This window comes from Vicugna pacos, chromosome 20, assembly GCF_048564905.1.
Source record: "Vicugna pacos chromosome 20, VicPac4, whole genome shotgun sequence".
In the NCBI taxonomy this organism is placed as follows: Eukaryota; Metazoa; Chordata; class Mammalia; order Artiodactyla; family Camelidae; genus Vicugna; species Vicugna pacos.
The window spans coordinates 3,526,589-3,549,317 of NC_133006.1; the positions used below are offsets into that span (position 1 = coordinate 3,526,589).

General features: G+C 42.6%; 1 protein-coding gene across 3 annotated transcripts in view; it reads right to left on the minus strand.

Moving 5' to 3' along the window:
• The window catches only part of LOC116278422 (trafficking protein particle complex subunit 9-like), a 60,122-nt gene that overhangs the window by 35,088 nt on the left and 2,305 nt on the right, over positions 1–22,729 (minus strand). The window lies entirely within an intron of this gene.

Sequence of the window (22,729 nt, forward strand, 5' to 3'; positions counted from 1 at the left end):
GACAGAGAGACTCCAAGAAAAGGGGAACAAAGAAATTTTCCTATGCAAAACCCTCTTCCAGTCAGGGAGGAAAACCACCACAGAGAAGTATGAAGAGGCAGGTGGCTTAGGACTTTTTCCTACATTCCATGAAAAATCACACAAGAGATGAGAGGGTAGAACTATAAATATTAAAAGAAAAACTCATGCATGCTTAAAAGCAATCTACAATATGTACTTTCTAAAGAATAGATTCAAATCAGCAGGGCCCAATAACACAATCCTTGAGTATTTACAGAAGTGAGAATCCCATCTCCAACCCACAAGGCATCCCTTTAGAACACTGAGAGTCTTCACGGGGCGGTCATAAAGCCGTCACCACAAAATCTATGCTATCCTGCACTTACGAGGAACGAGCAGCTGTGCTGGAGCAGCCCACGTGCGTCATTTACACACCTCAGCACCTCTATGGGGGGGGACATCTAGCGAGCCCCATCTCTGCAGGACAGAAAACAAGCCCGGGAGAGGCTAAGCTGACCTACCAGTTCTCCATATCACAGGAATGGTCACTCCAGAGCGGGACTCGAACTCGGACCCACAATTGTAACCACGGTACTACCGTGCTTTAGAAGATTTTTGTGTGTATAATACATTCGTTTCTGGCATGAAAGGGTATTTAATAAATAATCGGTTGTCTTGTCTATCTCATTAGCTCACAATCACTCTTTATACTGTTGAATTGTACTCTTTTCCCCTGGAGAAAGTAACGGAAAGAGTGGGGGTCAGAATGAGGTGGGGCTCCATTCTTTATCTGGTACCTCATCTCATCCAAGTCCCCAACCAGGGAGAAGGAGCAAATGTTCTCTTCATCTCTTAAAGAGAGGGCCCCACTGATGGTGACTTACTCAACTCTAAAACCAAGGCTGGGGGAAGGGCACACTCAGCAACCAGAGCAGTATCACCTGTAGGAAGGCGAAAAGAGCTCACAGGAGAGCTCACGGGGTCAGCCTGATTTAATTTCAATCGATAAAAGATTACCACACTCTAAAAATACTAGCATGCAATGCATTTGCTCTTTCTTGACATTTAGCAAGATTCCACAACCCACATGTAACATTATCATGAACCAGTGAATAGAAGAGTCTACAGACAAGAAAAAACAATGCCACAGGCAGGCTGAAACAAAGGCTGGAGTTTAAGAAGGGAAAGGGCATAGTTAAGAAGTGGGGAAAGGCTAGGAAAAATAAATCATAAAGACTCTCAAGCATCATCCAACAATCATATAATCATTCATTCAAGAGAGAGTTACTGAGGTCCTATTTTGTGCAAGATTGTACAGAGGGTGAATCAAGAGTCCAGAGGCCATAGTGGCAGCAAGGGGCGGGGCTCAAATACACTTCTGATCCCAGTGCCTTACACAAGTCTTCAGTATAAAGGCAAAAAAAAAGTAAAATAATACTCTGTAAACTCAAAGCACTGTTGAAAAAAAATTAAAGTAGACCTAAATACCTGGACAGACACACCACGTACATTGCTGGGTCAGAAGACAAAGCTCTTGGGATGGCAGTGCTCCCCAGAGTGATCCGTGCATTCAACGTGGTCTCGATCACAATCCCAGCGGGCTCCTCTCAGTAACTGACTAGCTGCTGCTACAATTCATATGGGAATTCTAGGGTCTCAGTAACCAAAACATACTTGAAAAAGATGAACAACGTGATAGGACTTGTAATTCTCAATTTCAAAACCTACACCTGTATCTCCAGGTGAGATTACAGGCCATTTTTAACTTAATTACTGTGTTTATCTTTATTTTCTAAATTCTCTACTATGAATACAACTGTTACAATAAGAAAATAAAAAGTAATGTATCTTTTAAAACATGCATACCGATTCATTCATTGGGAAAAAAATTAACTATAAAGAGGTAAACAAATATCTAGTGAAAAAGGACTACTTAAAAACAAGAGTGCATTTACACTTTTCATAAATTGAAAACTGGAAAGCACAAACACATCAAGTTTCTAGGGAGTCTGCTGCAACATATTAATAGTTATTTTCAAACATTCTAATTGAACAATGAAAACCCAAGAAAGGGAAAATCATGATTGACACACAGCTTCAAACATATGGAGAGCAAAGGCCTAGAAATCCCAGTCTCTGTAGCTCTGTTACTACCTCAGTAGGAGAGGAAGTTCCTCACTGAGGGGACAGTGGGATTCCATGCATAAGACAGGATACACAGTACAAACTGCACTAGATACGGGGGTGATTTTCTTAGAAGAATTCTAAAGGTAGAACATTGTTGAAAAACTATAAACACACTGAAAGACAGTTTAAAACACACACCCATATATATTATATATCAGTGTAAGAAGTCTGCTCCCATGTTGCATAGAAATGCAAGGTTACATTTGTTCATTTATGGGCACTGATTACTTTATCCCAGGTAGAATATTTCAACTAAAACAAATAATCAATAATACACCCCTCTTGTCAAATCTAGTTGATAAGTTACTCTGCTATGTAACCATAATGTGCCAAAGATAGATCTATAATTAGTGAAAAATATCTTTGTATGGTTTCTCCAACCCTTCTCAAATTTCCAAGCTTAATTTTAAAATAGATCTGAGCAGTATTTTTATATTATTTTTTCCCTTGTGAAATGAACAACACAGTCTGTTGTCAAAATTCTGTCCTTACAATGATTCACGAGCACCATATCCTCACAAAACTGCTGGACAGCAAGGCACTATCCAGACAATGTGACCAAACAAACGGAACACAAGGAAGACAATGACCCTATTCTGGAGGGCTTATAATCTATGTCAACACTGGGATTTTTATTTGATTGGAAATCAAAATAAAATCAATCAAGTCCTTACTTCTTTGAACATTCTGTATGTCATGACTATTTTTCGTGTCATGAGCAGGAAAGACTTAAGCATGACTTGATTAGGTCAATTAGCAACAGCCATCACTGCAGAGTGAGTAATAAAAAAGTTAACTGATAGCAGTGCTTCTGCCTACATGAGACCTAAAATAAACCTACACTGAGCTCTGCAAGGAAAATGAGAAAATGAGGTCCCCAATGAGAAAAAAACTAACAAGAAATCAAAGAAGGAAAGACTTTCATTAATGATTCCAGGAAGGAGTAGAGTGTGGTGGTGAAGGGCACAGATGCTGGGGACAAACAAGAGGGTCTGAAATCCCACAGCACCACTGGGTAGCTGTGACACTGATATTCAGGGAAATTTTCTGCATCTCGGTCTCCTCATCCATAGACTCGGGACAACAGCACCCATCCCTAGAACAGTCCTAAGAATTCAGTTATTTTATATATAAAAGTTTAAATAAAATACCTCATATCTTAAATATGACCCCAAAAGCACAAGGAACAAAGAAAACAAAGATAAACTGGAGTTGATCAAAATTTAAAACTTTGCTTCAAAGGAAAGCATCCAGAAAGTGATAAAACAACACACAGGAGAAAATTTTTTCAACTCATTTATCTGATTAGGAATTTGTATTTCCAAGATAAAAAAAAGCTCCAACAACTCAACAATAAAAAGGCAACTCAATTAAAAAATGAATAAAGGATCTGAAAAGATATTTTTAAAGGAAAATGAAGAAATGGTCAATAAGCACAATGAAAAGATGTTCAATATCATTAGCTGTAAAGGAAACCAAGTCAAAACCACTAGGAGAAACCGCTTCACACTCACTACAATAGGTTATAATCAAAAAAAGAGTAACAAGCACTAATGGAGGAACACAGAGGAAGTGGAGCGTGCAGCCCTTGCTGGTGAGGATGTAACACAGCGTGGCCACTTTGGAAAACAGCCTGGCAGGTCCTCAGACAGTTGAACATTTGGTTTCTGAGTAACCCAACAATTCTGCTGTCTGGGCACACACGTAAGAGAACTGAAAGCAAATGTCTCCATAAAAACTCCTACAGGAATGTTTATAACACGATTATTCATCACAGCCAAAAAGCAGAAACAACCCAAATGTCTATCACGTGATGAATGGGTAAACAGAGGGACCCAGCCATACAGTGGAATATTATTCAGCAATAGCAAAGCAAGGAGTACTGAGACAGGCCACAACGTGGACAAACATGGACAAACATTGAAAACGTTACTCAGTGTGAAAGAATTCAGTCACAATAGACGGATCCATTTACATGAAGTGACTCGATTTACATGAAATGTCCAGCACAGGCAAATCCACAGAGAGAGAAGAGGGGCTCCCTGGGGTTGGGGGAGGATGGAGAAGATGGGAATGACTGTTTATGGGTATGGGGCTTCCTATTGGGGGGACGAAAATGTTCTAAGATTGACTGGGATGCACAATTCTCGGCATAGAGTAAAAACTGCAGTACATTTTAATCGGTGAGTTGTATTAAAACTGTTAAGAAAAAAAGCACCTTTGGCCAGTACGTTCCAATAGTAAATGCAAATAGCTAACTTTTATTACAGGAAGAAGAAACTGCCCTCAGCATGAAAGCAGGAGATCAGCAAATGTGAATTAACCGAAGTTGGACAAGAGCATTTCACTTGAAACAGTTGCTGAGTGTAAACGAAATATTCAGAAATGACAAGGGAAATCAGTTTGACATCACGAAGAAGCATTCTGCTTCAAATGCAAATCAAGGATTCGGCAAGCCCAGCTGCTACAAGTAACCAGAGAAGAAATCTGGTTCTTAAAACAAGCACCAGAGCCAACAGTGAGAATGTGGTGAGGAAAGCAGGTGGCCGAAAATCTGGAGTACTTTGCTACAAATAATTTCTCCACTGAAAATTCAAAAATAAAATGAAAATGATGCAATGCTATGCTGGCCTCACATGAATGGGTTTCCTCCGGTGCTTGACTGTTCTGTAACCCCGAATGAGAGACTCAGGAGAGTCAGCATGGCTCCTGGGTGTCCCCAAGTGACTGCCCACCAGCACGCTGACCACCATCACATCTGCCAGGGTTGTATTGCAGAGAAGAGACCAACTTCTGGAAGGCACAGGAAATGTTGACAAGGGAAGAAAAGGCTGTGGACAGTCCTGGGACAGAGGCCCTGAGAGCAGAGGCCAGAAGGCTGCAGGTGAACTGGTGTGGCCCTAGGGCAGGAAGGGACCACGGGGGAGCAGATCTCAATTCTCTTCTCTCTCTCCCTCGGGTCGGAGAGATAAAGCCTGCATCCTTCTCACCTGGAACTGTGGGTTCTGGCTGGCAGAAGTCTTACCGACATGGAATGATTACTCAAGACTCCCTGGAAAAAGTCAAGGAAGCGAGAGGGAGTAGGGAGCCAACTCCATGAGCCTCTCAAATGCTCCCATATTTATTGTGTATAATCAAAGGAAAAAGTCATTACCAGTTGTGTGATAGTAAGCTGGAACTTGGGGAAAGACAGGATGAGACAGAGATTGTAGAATTCACCATGAGTTCAAAGGCTTAGTGTATCTTTAGGGAAGTCATGGGGTGAGGGGAACAAGATACATTTTTAGATATGTGAATTACAAAGCAGACCACCAGACCGGCCAGGTCCTTGTATTGGGGATAATAGACTATCTAACAGCACACAATCCCAGAATCTATAACTGAGGGCCTGGGTCATTGCTTTGCAACGAGCAGAGTGCTATCTAAAACCTCAACTATGCAAGCAAAGCATTGTCTCTGCTTTTTATGGCAAGAAGACTGGAGTGAGGATGAACAGGCCACTGCTTGCAAAGCAATTACTAAGCACAGTTTTTTCTTCTTAAAGTTGACAGGCGGCTGGAGTCTGTTATAATTTGGTAACCCAATCATGGGCTCCCACATGGAACCATTTTGGAGAACACCCTGGGATGACAAATCCTGGCTCTGGGTCTTTTCCTGCCAGCTTCAGCCACTCTAGCAGGGTCTAGGCACATCCCTGAATAATGATCCCACAGAACCACTCACAGTCTTAACTCCTGGTGCTTGAAACTTAATTTTAGCTCTACACAACTTAACGTAGAAAAGTTTCAGAAGTAAAAGATATTCTTTTTATATCTCACCATAGGACTGATTTTTCTGATTGCTCTAAGCTGCTTCTACTTGGTACAGCACCTAACTCTGAAGGTGTATTCAGTATCTTCCATTGGGCATAACTAGCCAGTTTGGGCTGGCTGAATTCTATTGGTCAAATACCAATATACCTAATTGATTTCATTGTTCATCGATTTCAGCCGGGAGGAGAGGGAGTGTCACTCTGTTCCTCAGCCCACCCTCAACTCTTTTCTCATCAGCAACTCAGGCATCCTGAAAACAAAACAAAGCATTTGTTTCCCTGCTTCTACACTTTCCACAAATCCAAAAGGAAACATCATCCTGGAGAAAGAATTCAACAAAAATTTTCAAACAAAAATCTGCAAACCTCAAGCAACTCCATCTCCGAATCATGATACACAATGACAAGAGAGTGTGTCAGGCACAAAGCATGCGTGAGCCTGACCACCTGATTTCTATTCTTCAAAGGAAGGAAGGTTTTCATATTTTTTATTATCACTCTTTGTCATTGTTTCTGATTAAGCCAAAAAATAGTTTATGAAATAATTAAGCACTGCAATAACAGATTTTTGCTGTATTAATTACAGAAGGCATTCAGAGGGGATAGGAAAATCCACCTCTGTAAAAACAGCAAAATTTCTTCCCCTGTGAAGAACACGTATACAAAATGCAACAGAGAATTCAAATTCTTGTGGAGAGGAGGAAAAGCCAAAGAAACAAAGCAAACTCATTACTATGAGTCAATTCAAAATTCACTGGACAAACATGCTCAATGCATTCAAAGAATTTTAAAGGCACACTGCAAACCATTCACTTAATGATCTGCAGGCTAGAGGAAGAATTTCCCTCTTTAACTGACAACAGAAATCAATAGGGTGCCCCACCAAACAAGGACCAAAGAACAATCAGGTTTTTAACAGTTCTGATAAATCAGCATGTTGTAAAGATCAAAATGCAGAAATTTTAAACATTCATTCACACCACAATGAAACAAGCACTAAAAAAAAAAAAAAAAACCCAAAGAAACTAAGCACATAGATCATGTACATAGATCAGTGAGAATTTCTTGTACCGCTGGAAGAAACAGGCTATAACCTTTTACTTGAAAAATAAAACTACTTTTAAAGATAACTGCTAAAACACATTTCATTATTCATGTTACCTTGAAAAGTCTGAGGCACTTGTATATGATCAGAAAAGCAATTCTGACTAATAATAGGTTACAATTCAGTGTCAGTTTGCTTTTGAAGAGAATAGAAAAGCTACTCTTTCTCATATCCTGCACAAAGTGTGAAGTGCCTCCCTGCCTCTTTCTCCTCACATTTTCTAAGCTCATGCTCCCCAACACTTCTGAAACAAGTATGAGAACCTCGTATTCCCACCAATATACCAAATGACAAAAGAATATCTGTTTATTTGTGTAAATATATGCCTACACCTTAAACTGGAGGAGAATTGTATCAGAAGGCTACATGGAACTTATTTCTACCTTCCTGAAATCACACACACACATTCACTCAGACACTGACACAGACACATACACACTGAATTACTGGGCACTTCACAAACTTAGGACTACCAACTTCTAGAAGATAACTTTGTAGTTAGTTTAAAATACAAAACGGTCAGCTTTTGAAAGACTTGATCATCTGCTAAACCATCCAAATATCAAAGAGACCCAATTAGCCTTCTCTGTAAAATGTAATTTCCCATGATGGCAAAATAGACCCTAAGAAGTACTGGATCAAAGGCTCGTGTTTATCACTAGCTATGATCGTTTTTAAGCCCATTAACAGATTCAGAAACGTATGCCCCAATATTTATTCTTTTTTTTAACATTTTTTATTGATTTATAATCATTTTACAATGTTGTGTCAAATTCCAGTGTTCACCCAACATTTATTCTTATTGAGATAGAATACATGTTCAATTGTCTATACAGAGACTAGGTCCCATGATGGTGTTTAAAAGCTATTTTGTGTATTGTAATGTTTATTTTTAGTGCAGACAAGGAGGGTGGGAATTACTCAGTTGTAGAGCACCTGCTAACATGCACAATGTGCTGGCTTCAATCCCCAGTACATCCATAAAAATAAATAAAAATAAGGACTTATTTATATATAAGAATAAATTTGTTTAAAAAATGCAGACTAAAAAGCACTGCAATCTAGGAGCCACAAGTATAATTTAAAAAAAAACAAGTGTTTCTATCAAATAGTGACTATATGCCAAACACAGGGACAACCACAAATCACACCTGACAACCATCACGTGTGATTCTCAGCAACCCTACTAAGTAGACACGGATGAGGAACCCGGCTCTGCGGATGAGGAGACGGAGCTCGGAGGAGCCGGGGACGCTGACCGTCCTGCTCCCCGTGACACCGCGTCAGCCCAGGGCAAGCGCTGACGGAGCTGCTCTGAGGGGACACCCAGCTGCATGGAAACTTTGTGGACTGGGGAGTCCCAGAAAACACTCAAAACTGTTCAGTGAAAAACCAGCTCAAATATATTACATTGTGCCACATCCTTTAAACAGGGAACATGACTGAGACCTTTTTGATGCCTCCGTGTCCTTTCTGCCATCATCAATTATTTGCCCTCTCAGCGCGACCAGTGATGAACTAGACTCCAAATGAAGTGCACTCAGATGGCAGAGCTTTTAAAGCTGTTTTACGAAGCTTGTAAGACTCTGTCTATGCCTCAAACAGGCGGTCATCCATCACTTCTCGCCGGTGTGGATGGACCACCTGAAATCACTCCTTTCTGCTTTTTAAAATCCTTTCATCTAATCCAGACTTTTCAATAGCAAAGTAGCTTCACCACAAACAGTGGACAGCTTTTCAACAAACGGCCTCGAAGAGTCCATCGGACGACCTGGAAGCCCTTTTCATCTATTAAACCCACTTCCAGGTACTTCATCATTTTCTGATTTGTAGAGTTTGCCTCTGACTGGCCTACTCAAACAGCTCCCGGCCTCACGTGCAGGGCTGGGAGAGGACACTGCTATCGGGAGAAATCAGTGAGGAAGGGGGACATTCTCCAGCCAGGTCTGCAGGGGTAGAAGTGCCACAACGTGCTGAGGAATTATACCATCAGCATCCCTGGGCTCCCATGGACTGGTCTCAGATTAACCAAACTGATGCAAGAAAACCAGACGTTTAACTTATTAATGTAACAGGAGACATGAAACTATGAACCAGACTGAAATATCAGAGTTCAACCACAAGTACATTTTCTCCTCAACAGCTCAATCACGGGCAGTTGGTCATATGGCAAGCATGGACAGAAGCAATGCAGGGAGGGTTTCTAGATTAACTCAATGTTATACGAACAGACATGCTGCCTGGAAAACAATGTTAATCACGGTGTACTCTCCTGGACAGTGGCTGAGGCACAACTGTGAGCACCTGTGTAACTCTCCTTCCCCTGTCTTTTCTGGGGTAACTGATGTACAGAGTTACAGAGACCTAGGCATGCAGATACCTCTAAACTCTCAGAGCCAATCTCTGGGAGCCTGGAAACCAGACAGCCAGAGTTTAAATCCCAGCTCTGCCAGTTACTAGCTCTGTGACCTTGGCCGACTTACCCTCTGTGTGCCTCAATATCCACACTGTAAAACTGGGATAACAATCAAACCTTTTTTACTCACTTGTTTTGAAGATTGAAGGATTCATTTATAAAATGCTCAGAAAAGAATGTAGCATATTTTTGGTGCTCAACAAATGTTAACTTAATATTAAAGTGATTTATAATTCTTCCTTCTAATCATCGTCAGTGTTTCCCGGCTCGACTAAGTCCCAAAGGAAATCCTTATTTCTCTTTTTATAAACTCTTGGGGAGCACCCTTCTGTTCCATCTCACCACCTGTTTAAACTGAGGAAGGGGATGCCTCTTCCCCACTCCTCTGGGCCACGGAGAGTGCTTCTCCCTTCACACTCCTGACCCTGGCCCACAGCTAGCCCTCGTCACACTAACAGAGTGAGCTGTGGATCGGGGAGACAAGCAGGGCATGTGGAAACCTTCTTTTCTCTCCTTTGCTGGCCACTCTCGGGAAGCACCCGGGATGCTCAGCTCCATGGCAGTACAGCCCTCTGCATGATGGGGCAGATCCTCTCAAGGGAATGCTCACTGTGGCCCAGAGCTACCTGGGACAGGGTGAGCCTCTAGTTCAGGGACACAGTACCATGACACCCATTTTCTCACAGCCCTGAAGTTCATGGAGAACGTGGCTTCCTCATTAATAAAGGAGATGTTAATCGCCTGCCTGTTTTTCTGTGTCATCTCTCAGTTGGCTGCTGGAGAAAACATGTGTATATTTATTGGGTCCCCTTAAGCCACAACATATACTAATTAACAAAAAATTCTGTGGATTAACGTTGGTTTAGTGTGACTGTGTAATATTCCTGACTCTGCTGATGCTAAATTATGAGTATAGGAACTATGGAACCTCTTCAAATATCTTTCATCATAAAACCAGCTTTCTTATTTTGCTATGTCTTAGAAATTGCCAAAGACTATAAAATGATGGCTTCATACAAAACAGCAGCTAAAGTTAATGAGCCCTCTTGACATACCCACTGTGCCAAACACTTTACATAATTTCTAATTCTCACAATTCTACAAAGCAGATATGAGCGTCCCCATCACACAAACGAGGGAAAAACTCAGAACGAACTGACTCAGGCACATGTGGCTCAGTGGCAGCGCTTTCACGCAAACCCAAGACAAAAAGCTACACCCCTTCGTATATGTACCAAATTACCTCCCACCAATTAACACACAGCAGCGGGGTCAATACTCAGGGAACTCAGTACACTTTTCAGCTTTAAGGTGTTCCAGAGGCCGCTTCTAGCTGTTTAATAAAAACCAGCTCACTGGTTTCTAACACTGGAAGAAAAGACCGGTTTTGCCACTGTTTGCACAGCAAGTCTGAAATGTTCACAGTGAGATGACAGAATAAAAGTAAGATAAAAGCAGAATAATTTTTCCAGGTAGACAGACACAATGGACATTGTGCTATCCTGAAGCATTAAGCAAAGAAATCAAAATAAAATAACGTTGTATAAGCCTTCTTTTACAAACAGGAAAATTAACACTATAAGAAAGTGCAACAGCGCCACCTACGGCTAAAAAGCCTTTCCAGGTTGCCGGGAAAGATGCAACACAAAAATTGCCTGTAGGATCAGAAACGAGAATCAGATAAACTCAGAATGGATTAAAGACTTCAACATAAGAGAAGATACAATAAACCTCGCAGAAGAATACATAGACAAAACATTATCTCACATACATCTCAAAAATGTTCTCCTAGGGCAGTCTACCCAAGCAATAGAAATAAAAGCAAGAATATACAAATGGGATCTAATTAATTTTACAAGCTTTCACAGCAAAGGAAACCTAAGTAAAACAAAATGACAACATACAGAATGGGAAAAAAATTTTGCAAAAGATGAAATTGACAAAGGCTTGATCTCCAGAATATATAAGCAGCTCATATGACTTAGTAAAAAAAAAAACAACCCAATCCAAAAATGGGCAGAAGACTTAAACAAGCAATTCTCCAATGAAGACATATGAATGATCAATAAGCATAGGAAAAAAATGCTCAGTATAAGTAATTATCAGAGAAATACAAATCAAAACTACAATGAGTTATCACCTCACACCTGTCAGAATGGGCATCATTAAAAAGTCCACAAATGACAAATGCTGGAGAGGCTGTGGAGAAAAGGGTACCTCCTACACTGTGGTAGGAATGCAGTTTGGTGCAGCCACTGTGGAAAACAGTATTGAGACTCCTGAAAAGACTAGGAATAGATTTCCTATGACCCAGGAATCCCTCTCCTGGGCATATATCCAGAGGGAATCCTACTTCAAAATGACACCTGCACCCCAATGTTCATAGCAGCACTATTTACAATAACCAAGACATGGAAACCGTCTAAATATCCATTGACAGATGACTGGATAAAGAAGAGTTGGTATATTTATACAATGGAATACTATTCAGCCATAAAATGACAACATAATGCCATTTGCAGCAACATGGATGTCCCTGGAGCATGTCATTCTAACTGAAGTAAGCCAGAAAAAGAAAGAAAAATATCATATGAGATCACTTATATGTGGATTCTAAAAAAGAAAAGAAAGGGACAAATGAACATGAATACAAAACAGAAACAGAACCATAGACATAGAATACAAACTTGTGGTTGCCAGGGAGGAAGGGGGTGGGAAGGGACCGACAGGGAGTTTGAAATTTGTAGATACTGACAGGTATATATAAAATAGATAAACAAGATTATACTGTATAGCAAAGGAAAATATATACGAGATCTTGTGGTAGCTCACAGTGAAGAACAATATGACAACGAATATATGCATGCTCATGTATAACTGAAAAATTGTGCTCTACACTGGAAATTGATACAACATTGTAAACTGACTATAACTCAATAAAATAAAATTTAAAAAAAAAGAAAGAAAGAAGAATCAGATAACTGAAAGCTTATCTAGCACATACTGAATTCTGCTTCGGGGAAGAGAGTGGTATTCAGCATTTAATCTGAAATTGATAATACTCCTGAATATAAACAAAAGACATAAGCATATGGAAACTCATCTTAAAAGAGCAAAGAATCCAGTCCAGCCTCTTCATTTTACAGGAGGGGAGACTGAGTCCTGGGATCTGTCCTCCTGGTAATCAGCAGCAAAGCTCTCCTGGTCCTCATGTCTTGCACTATGTCAAATGCCAACAGATCTGTACTAGGCTTATATTCATAAAAGTCACTTCTGCACTTTTCCAACAGTAGGTAATCTAAGTGTCTTGCAAAATAGTCTTCTCAAAGAGTCAGGAAATCATATCAATTTGTTGAAATGCAAAAGATTAATTTATGTATTAAAACAGCTTGAGCTTTATTCTCTCCATTTAAAAAGTGGCATGTCAAATCAATGTTTTGATATTTTAAAACCTATTAAGATTACAGAAAAAAATCAAAAATTTCTTCAATCACAACAGAGATAACCTTATTTCCTAAAAATATTTAATGTTGATTTTTCTAAATTAATGGTTCCTGTCATATTCCTGCAAATTTAAAAGTTCTAGTGGATGGTTACACAGCAATATGACTTCTTAGCTGTAAAAATACACATTCTGTTTAAATAATCTTCAAGGCAATTTAACTAGTCCCTATCTTACAAAAGTGACATTAATTTCATCAAAACTTCATACTGCACTAAAAAACAACTGAATCCTTATTACTGTAAATCATATTCATATATATCATATATATATACATATCGAATATATATCAGAAATAAGCCACCCTCTTTAGTATTCAGAGTTGATTCTTCTAAACTGTCATTGTGAAAGCACATTTTTTTTATTGAGCACCTCTTGGGTGCTTTGTATACAAGGTGTCTAACTCTCACAGTCAAGACAAGTTAAACAGCAATACTCAAATTTTACAGATGAGGAAATGTACTTAAGCCATGAAAAACAACTTACATATTCATCATCAGGAAAGAAAAGAGTCAAGATTTTACTTTCAATATTCACTGACAATTTTTTCTTCCATACTAAAACTACATAAAACCAACTCAAACTTTGTAAATTTTTCTCTCAATAAGCAAAACTAGAGAAAAACAAGCAACGAGTCATTAGCAGTAGTTGGACTTTCAAAGCTCACTTTTCTTTTGCGTTATAATCATTTTTAATATTTAGTTTTTAGTGCTTGAAGAACACTAGAATAAATAACACTAACTTTTTAAGTCATTAGCCGAGAATAAAACATTTGTGAAAATGTACAATTTTAATTTATGCCACTCTGTCTTACATTCTCACTGATGTCTCTCCTTTCAAGGCCTCATCAGGCTGAGATCACTAAAATTGGTCATTTATGGATTCAAAGGAGTTTGGGAAACCACTCAACAGGAGGCTGATTAGAGGAGCAATTGAGAATGCATCCTGTGCAGCCTGGGTTCCAGCCCGGAGCCTGCCACTGCCAGCTGCGTGTGATTTGGGACAAGCTGGACCATCTCTCAATCCCTCAGCTGCAAAAAAGGAGACACTGATACGTACCCTCAAACACCTGCTATGAAGTAAAACATGACGAAAGCAGTTTAGTCTTTGGTCGGTGTCCATTCAGGGCGAATTTGGTCATTATGATGATGAGGATGGCTGTTAACAAATTAAGCTAGACCAAAAAGTAGAAATCAACATAAAGGAGAAACATTTTAAATCAATGAGCTTTTCCTTTTGGATGGATTGCAGAATGTTCTATTGGTTTTTCCAATAAGCAAAGTATTGTCCATTATTTATAGACTTCCAGGTTCATGAACAAGTCTCTAGAAAAAGAATTAGAGGCCTCTAACCTCTGAATACCAAAAAAGTAAAGTTAAAAAAAATAGGGGGGAGATTATACCTCAGTTGGGAGAGCACGTGTTTAGCATGCATGAGGTCCTCAGTTCAGTCCCCAGTAACTCCATTTAAAAACGTTTTTTGAAGAAATGGAGAATTAAAGCACAAAGATGGAGGACTACAGAATTCTTTTGCAGACTCAACTCAGATTTAAGTTGGGGAAAAAAGACACCCTTTTCGCAGAGGATATCTTGAAAACTATGTAAATCGGATCTGAGATGTCTAGTCTTCAAACATTATTCATGAATTCATATTACCAAGTCTTAAAACTACCTGATAACCCACAGGGGTGATACTGATCGTAACAGCTGCCAACGTGGATCGAGCTCCGGCTCGGACTGCTCTGTTCTGACATCTCTGCCCCTGAGGCCTCACCAGGTTGAGATCATTAAATCCGGTCATTCATGAGCATCTTGTGTAAGTCCTCCATTTGTGTTTCTCACTCCCTCCTCACCAGCCCCTCTGAGGGAAGCACTGTTATCATCTTCCTTACCCACAGATGAGGCCACTGAGGCACAGAGAGTAAACCTGCTTCAGGTCACATCAGGATTAAAGGACGTCTGTATTTCTGCTGTTTTGCTTTTGACAAAGGAATCTCTGATATCAATTCAAGACAGACTGTTAAGTAATCAAGTCTGTCTGGTCTTCACCTCAAAGAGCAGATACTATAAATTCCTGATGTAGGATGAGGCTGCCGCCACAAACTGACTCAGCTTGACAGTAATATCCAAGATGAAGCAGAGGATAAACGTAAATATTCACGATTGTCAACTCCGTCCATGGGTCTGGGCCCTTCACTGCCTGAACGGGGATGAAATCCCCACCCGTGTCAGGGAGGGAAGCGTGGCTCTTCCTGGTCTCACCCAGGCTTCACGGGCTATTTCCCCCCACAGGCTGTCCTCAACGATTAAAAAGCTCTCGAGATTTGTACCCCATGCAAAACTAAAAGACATTTCTGCAGATGGAGCACTTTCTCAGGCTGAAACCATTTTTGCCTACACTCAGCAAGGGGGAAAAAGAAACATGACTCTGCAAAGTCTCTGAGTCTCACTACTCACACGAGTAGAACGGCCTCAGCACAAGATGACTCTTCACATTGCAGGGTGAGAACAAAATAAATCCGCCCCCAACCACAGTCCCCTCCCAGAGACAGCACTCAGCAGTCTTCACACTCACGGTTGTGCAGCCCTCACCACGATCTATTTCCAGAACACTCCATCATCCCAAAAGAAACCCCCTGTCCACTAGTAGTCACTCCCAATCGCCCCTCCACTCAGCCCCTTTCAACCATCACCTGCTCTCTGCCTCTGCATGTGCATGTTCTGGGCATTTCAGATCACTGAAATCAACAATAAGTGGCCATTTGTGTCTGGTTCCTTTCACTTAACATGCTGTTATCAAGTCTTGTCCATGTTGAAGTGGTATCAGCATCTTTTTCTTTTTTCTTTTTGAAAATGTTAAAGTTTATTAGAAGGTGTTAAGTACTATCAAAAAAAGTAGAGTGGAGTATAAGGGGTGGGTATTCAAATGGAGAAGGGCACGTTGAGCAGTAAGGGTGGAGTTTCAAGAGCAGGTCGCCGTTTTCATCCTCCCCCTTTTTTTTCTTTTTCATTTTTTTCATTATTTTATCTGAAAATATTCCACTACATGGAGATACGACATTCTGTTCATCAATTTAGCAGCTATATATGGATGAGGTCGGGAACAATATGTGTCAGAGGTGACTAACAGGGATGGCATATAAGCAAAGGGCAAGATGTGCTTTTAAGAAAGGCCAACAAACAGAGGCACAAGGAAATTCAGCGCGTTTCTGAGAAAGTGCATGCTTGCTTCAGCAGGACTGCCGTGCAGGGCTGTGAGGGAGTGTGACAGGATACACAGTAAGGGATTCACCTGAGAAGATTCCCCACTGCAGGCAGCTCAGACAATTCTCCTCCCTCGTCCAGTATTTTAGAGCCATTTTTCTAGGTTTCCTCTTATTTCAAGTAACAGCACTTTAACTACACATCTGATCATCTGCATCAGATCACATTACCTCCAAGCCACAGAAAGTCATTCACTGTCTGGAACAGCTCCAGGAAAATAGTGATGGGCCAGGGAGTCCTACAGCATCCCGGCCAGGAGATGTCCAGAAAGTAAAATGCACAGAAATGTCTCATTGCTGGTGCATGACGTCTGCCCCAAAATTGCCCCAATATCATGCTGCCATAGCACGACTCAAACCTCTAACTACTAAAAAAAAGAAGCTAAGAAGGCAAATTTAGTCTCTGCCATTGAAAACCAGAAACCATCACTGCCAGTATCTGAGCTGGAATGATCCGGACTTTGAAAAACACTGCGTAGTTACTTTTCAAACATGAAAGGCATATATGTATTTCACATACATAATATTACTGCAGGATTTTTGTTTCCAAAATTTCCAGTCGCAACATTAGCACAAGAATGTTTATGTTTCAGCTTTAAAAAAATCAATTATGTTCCAATTTCTTAATTTTGAGCCTTTTGTTAGTTTATAAAGAGAGCTATGCTGCATATTATAAACCAACTATTTGGATTCTGCAAACAAGACCTTTATGACCTCACTATTTCAGAGCAAGCTTTAGTGATGCATTGAGAGGTGGGGCCTGGGGCACTCACTAATAACTCTTTAAATACTGACAAGTATGTGCTATTAGGTAATGCAAAGGCTCTAACTCCACCTTAACTCAGAAACCAAAGAAATTACACCAAAGCCTTACTTTATCATTTTTATATTCCTATTCTTTTAAATATTAAATTTCTTTAAAGATAACATTTTGTTTTTGAGAAAAACAGTAGCTGTATTCAATTTCCTCTCACCAAGAAAGCAATTTTTATCAAGAATAAAAACCCCTATGGAAATCCAAAAGATGGGGCATTTCTAGCTAAGTGAATGTGCAGAACTCAACATACACATAAATCCTACCAGATCTCACTCAAACGAGCTCAACAGTCTCCTGGGCTACCCTAGAACTTAGCTCTTCTGTTCCAAATGTTGGCTGAGCAAAGATCATCACAGAAGTCAGGGAAGGAGAGAAGAGGAAAGTCCAGCTGGCGGCCTCCATCTGTTTTCTTCCAGCCACAAGGTGCCGCTAGGGCAGCCCCGCTAACAAGCCCTCCCCATAAGGAAATCCGGCATCCACATTGCCCCTGCCGTCCCCAAGCAGCCCCGACACCCCTCTCCCACTGGTCGCCTCCCAGCCTGTGAATGGTCTTCTAATGACTCCCCCAGTTGGTGGCACCCTCCCCTTGTTCCTAACTGCACACACACACACACACACACACACACAGCTAGAGCAGCCTTCCCAAAACACAAATTTGATTACATCACTTCCCTGCTTCAAACCCTTAAGGGGTTCCCTAGTAGAGTTCTAGCCCCACCCCTGCCCCTAATTGCCCAGCCTCACTGCAGTACCCAGGTCCCCAGTGACCTCAGGGGCCCCCTGACCACCTGCTACTTCCCACTCGCCTCCAGGCTCATTTTCACTATATCTAAAGGAAACCTTCCTTGCCTCCAAACCCCGCACTTTTAGTTAGGTGCCCCTGCTGTGTTCCTAGGACATTCTACGCTGAGTCAACTTCTGAAACTGCTAAGATCACAAGAGGTTAGTACAATTTGCTTACTAATGTGGGTCCATCCCTCTCCCCTACACAATCAGAAGTGCGCATGTTATGAATAAATGAATGATGGGGTGGGTCTCAAAGGGACTGACAGAGCTGCTATCGCCCACCCCAACCCCATCTTTCTGTAGAACATCAGAAGCAAAACCAGGAGAACCTGTCCTGAGGGTCACTTCCTGCTAACACCCTTCACTTACTCCTGTGTCAGTTCTAGTAAAACCCAAGCTCTTCCAAAGCCCTCCACCCCAGGCCATCTCCAGTGTCCTCCCAAGCAGGGCACCCTCCACCCTGGACCGCACAGGGCACTCTCCCCGAGTCCCCACCCCACAAGCCTCCAGGCATCTGCCTGGCTGCTCCTGTCACCTGAGCCACCCTCTTTATGCCTTCCCCTGGCTGACTCTTACTCTCTCCTCACAACTGAATGTAGAGCCCATTTCTTCCAGGAAGCCCTCTCTGATAATGTCCTTTAGGTCTTGGCTGGGCTCCATTTTTGCAGCACTGCATGGTGACGAACTGGGTGTTTGCCTGCTCCTTTGAGACCATGACCTCTTGGGGGCCACGTGGGAAGGAGTGAGAGATTACAAGAGGGTTGGGAGAAGCAAAAAGCAAAAATCACAGCCCAAGTCCCAAATTCAAGGATTCTTTCTCAGAAAAAAGAATAAACTATTTCACACGTGTGCAATTTGGCTACTATCTTTGTGGTTTGTGGACAGCGAGAGCTTGGTGTTCTAGACCAAAACCCAGGTTACATGCAAAGAAATGTATATATTCATATCCAAAGGAAATCAGAGCTGCTCAACAACAGTTTGCAGTTAGAATTGAAACGAACTTTGATAAAGGCAATCTCTCTCTCTCTTCTTTCTTTTCTGGCATCATATAATTTTAGAAGTATTTGCGTGATTAAGAGATGGCTACAGCCCGTGATGTTGCGCTGGAGTGTTCTGGGATGAGAAAGCCTAGATTACATTCACTGTGTAAATGCAATTACACCAACACACTGACAGGCGCCCTGGTGGTGGAGCTGATGTTCCAAAGCAGGCAACCTTATGCTGTAAGAGAACTCTAAATAGAAAGTAAGAAATGCAAAGCTCTGTACTCAATTTCATTCGCTATATGGGCCATTAACTGATAGTATATCTTGTCTAATGAAACCCAAAATAAACTGTCAATGTCGATTTTCTTCATCTGACCGTTTTATGCTAACTTTGAATATCAAACCCTCACTCCATATGGAAAGCTCAGGCCTACGCTGCAGCACAGTTACATACCGTGGAAGAAAGTCTATCAAGGGAGAACTGGAGAGTTTCCCTTCAGAAGCTGCTAAGTCTGGTTTTGCACCTGTACATCATTTGCAACCACGTCATCGTCAAAGGAGTAAGACCTTACCTCTGTGGGGCGTAAAGCACTGCGGTGCTTCCGAACCATCAAAGAACACTGAGCTTTGTGAAACAGACCTGAGGCACTTAAATCGCACTTTTTCTGAAAGGCTCCAAAACTGACCTACTTCACCGTTCCAGGCACAACAGGGAGGTACCGGAATTAGTAGAGAAAACACGCCCTTGAAGTCTGACAAGGCCCTGCTTGAATCCTGCTACAGCATTCAATAGCCGCTAAACGGACCAATTCCTTGACCCCTCTGAGAAGGCTTCCCAATCCGCAAAAGGGGGCTGCCACCGCCCACCTGGGAGGCATGGATGTGAATGGAACATGCAAGTAGGGAGGCCGACTGGTACCTGACACGGGGCCTGGCTAGTTTCCCTCCGCTGCCCTTCTCCCCGTTTAAGCTTGCACTGTTCCCCCTAGTGAGGGTCAAGCCCCCGGAATAGACTGCCCGATTCATCTGTGTATCCCCGGATACATGACTTACCCTTAGGAGGCCAGAAAAACAACTGCCTCCTCCCCAGACACTATCAATTTTCTTAAGAGTCTGAGTTTTTATTTTTTAACTCTATTTTGCAGGGAGACTATTCCAGAACTGTTCAAACAGCATTCTCTAGGTTGGCTCCTCTCCCAGCGCCCATCCCCTCTCACCTCAGAAACTCTGATCGCCTTTTGAACGTGGAAAGCGGAAAGCGTGTCCGCTGGTTTGGGGGCTCCCCTGGCCTACCTCCCTCCCTCTCAGGTGAGAGTGACTATCTTCTCCCCACTCCCCACTCCAACTCCAGCTTCTGAGGAGGTCTCCCCTCCCGGACCTTGCAGCCTCTGCATCATCCCAAGATGCTCACACATGGCCACGACCCTCCCTTCAGATTTCTTCCTGGCTGGCCCTGTCCACCCCCTGGCCCCTTGAGGATAAATGCCATTGCTCTGAAAATCACAAACGCCGCTGACTGACACACCAAAGCAGCATGGTCTGGGCTTTCCTCCAACCCAGGCACAGCCCTGCCCCCCCTCAGCCTCAGTCTGCAGCTCTCGAGATGAGCTCATCCACATGCACAGCTGTGAACACCAGCTAAGAATGACGAATCCCAACGTGTATCTCTAGTCCGCCTACTTCACCTGAGCCCCAGGCTCATAGACCCGAGTGCCTCTTTGAAGTCCTAACTTGGATGACAAATGGCATCTTAAAAATGCCTCATGTCCACCATTTACTCTGGAATTCGATTCCTGGCAGGTACCTCTCAGGCTCCTCTTTCTCGTAACAGCCCCAGCACCCACCTAGGTGTTTGAGGTCACATTCAATTTCCCCTGTTCCCTCCCCCAAGCCCTGCCCTGGAATCAGCCGTGTCATTTCTGTCACCAAGCCCTTCTCAAGTCTGGTTCTGCAGGGACCACGGCCGGAACCCCACAAGCTCACAGCATGGTGCAGTGAGTCACAGTCCTCTGAAGGGAGCTCCCTGGAGGGGGAGGCATCTCTTGGTACAGGTCACCTCAGAAGGAACTGGATTCTCACACAGGAGGCCCAGGAGAAGGGACTCAAGTTTCTCCCGTGGTTTGAGCTTTGAAGGGCCCGAGGTCAGGGAGAGCTCCTAATTAGCAGAGACACCTGCCAGTGAGCAGATGAGGATGGAGGAACCCAGGCAAGGCTGTTCTCACTCCAACCCCTGAGCTCTCGGGAGCCACGGGAAAGGCCTGTGTCCAGGACACAGCCCTGCCATCGCACATCCCAGCCTGCATTTGTCAACCCGGACAGCCTAGACTCCTTCTAATTGAGAGATTCACTTCTGTTCTGTTTCCCCCGAGAATCTGATGGACTCTTTCAGAAAGTCTGGCCTGTCTCAAGCGAGACCAAGTCAGTGAAGTATGAAGTGTCCACATTTGGACCAAAGCATGAAAGGAGAAACAACGTCTCATGGCCAGCATGACGGTGGTGGCCAAACCCTTCCCTCGGGTGAGATGAACCAGGGTGTGGGTGAAAATGCAAGATCCTAGGTCGGTCAAAGCATCTCCTTTCACAGCTGACTGGGGTGTTGGAGTCTCACTACCGCAAACTAAAGACATGGCCGACAGTGGTGGACGTCAGCTGCAACAGACACAATCAGCTGTTTACTGCCAACACGGGTTAAATGTAAAGGCCGGTGCAGGGAGGCCTGCACAGCTGCTTAAGCAAACCACAGACCCGGCTCTGTATGCCCACTGGCTGAAGCAGAGAGGAAGCTACGGTCCCCATTAGTGGTCCCTATGTCCACCAGATCCAAGTGAGCCAGCTACTTAGCAGAAGGCCATATTGTCCTGATGCTCAGAGAAACCAGCATCGTAAAGGGAACAAAAGAGTGACGTGGATTTTAGACCCACTTCTGCCCCTTTATGAAGGCAAAGTAAAGTAAATGGCATGGGGAAGGCAAAAGCAAAAGAAAACTGCTTCCTCCAACAGCGCCCCTTGTGGGCTGCTCACCCCCCCCCCCAGACTTCCACTTCCTCCCCAGTGACCGCCGGCCAGGAAGCGCCATCAGTTTCGTTACACAGCGACGGCCAGGAACGGCGTACGAATAAAAGCCAGAATCAAGCAAAGTACTGCAGACTTTGACTTTCCAAGTAAAAATACCCATGAAAAACATCCCTCAGAAGCCACCTAAATCAATTCGCATCTCACTTTCTAAAAACAAGCAAACAAGCAAAATTAATAATGGCTGATTTGTCACCAATATAAGGAGGACCAAACAGGCTCCTCCAAGCAAGGATTTTAACAGGTATCAAACACCAGTGCATGATGTGTTAACAAAGCAAAAATTCCAAAACATTAGAAGATAATAAGATGACTATGATAATAAATGGATCGAGGCAGCTGTTAAGTTTTTGCTTTTTAAAGCGATGGAGGCAGCACGAATTTAAATGTAGGTATTTCCGATGCAGGGTGCGCACAACCCACCTTTTCAGACCCAACAGCATGCTCACAGGGTGGTACGAGAGAAAAAGGAAAAGAGGAACAAGCAAAAGTTAGAAACACACAACAACCAAAATAACTTTGACAGCATGAATATAAGAATTTACGTGAGTGTGATGAGGCCAGAGACGTGGGGACAGTGAGACCCACCCTCACCTCCTGCTCCGGGGAAATCAGAGGCCTGAGGGGAGCGACACTGCCGTGGGGACCCCAACATCGTCAGCACCCCAAACCAAAACTCCACCTACATGCGCATAGACAGATTTTGATCTACAAAACTTGGTCGCATTTCAGGCTGGACAGTTTTACTCACTCCCACCAAGAGTAGCAGGAGAGAATTAGGCTCT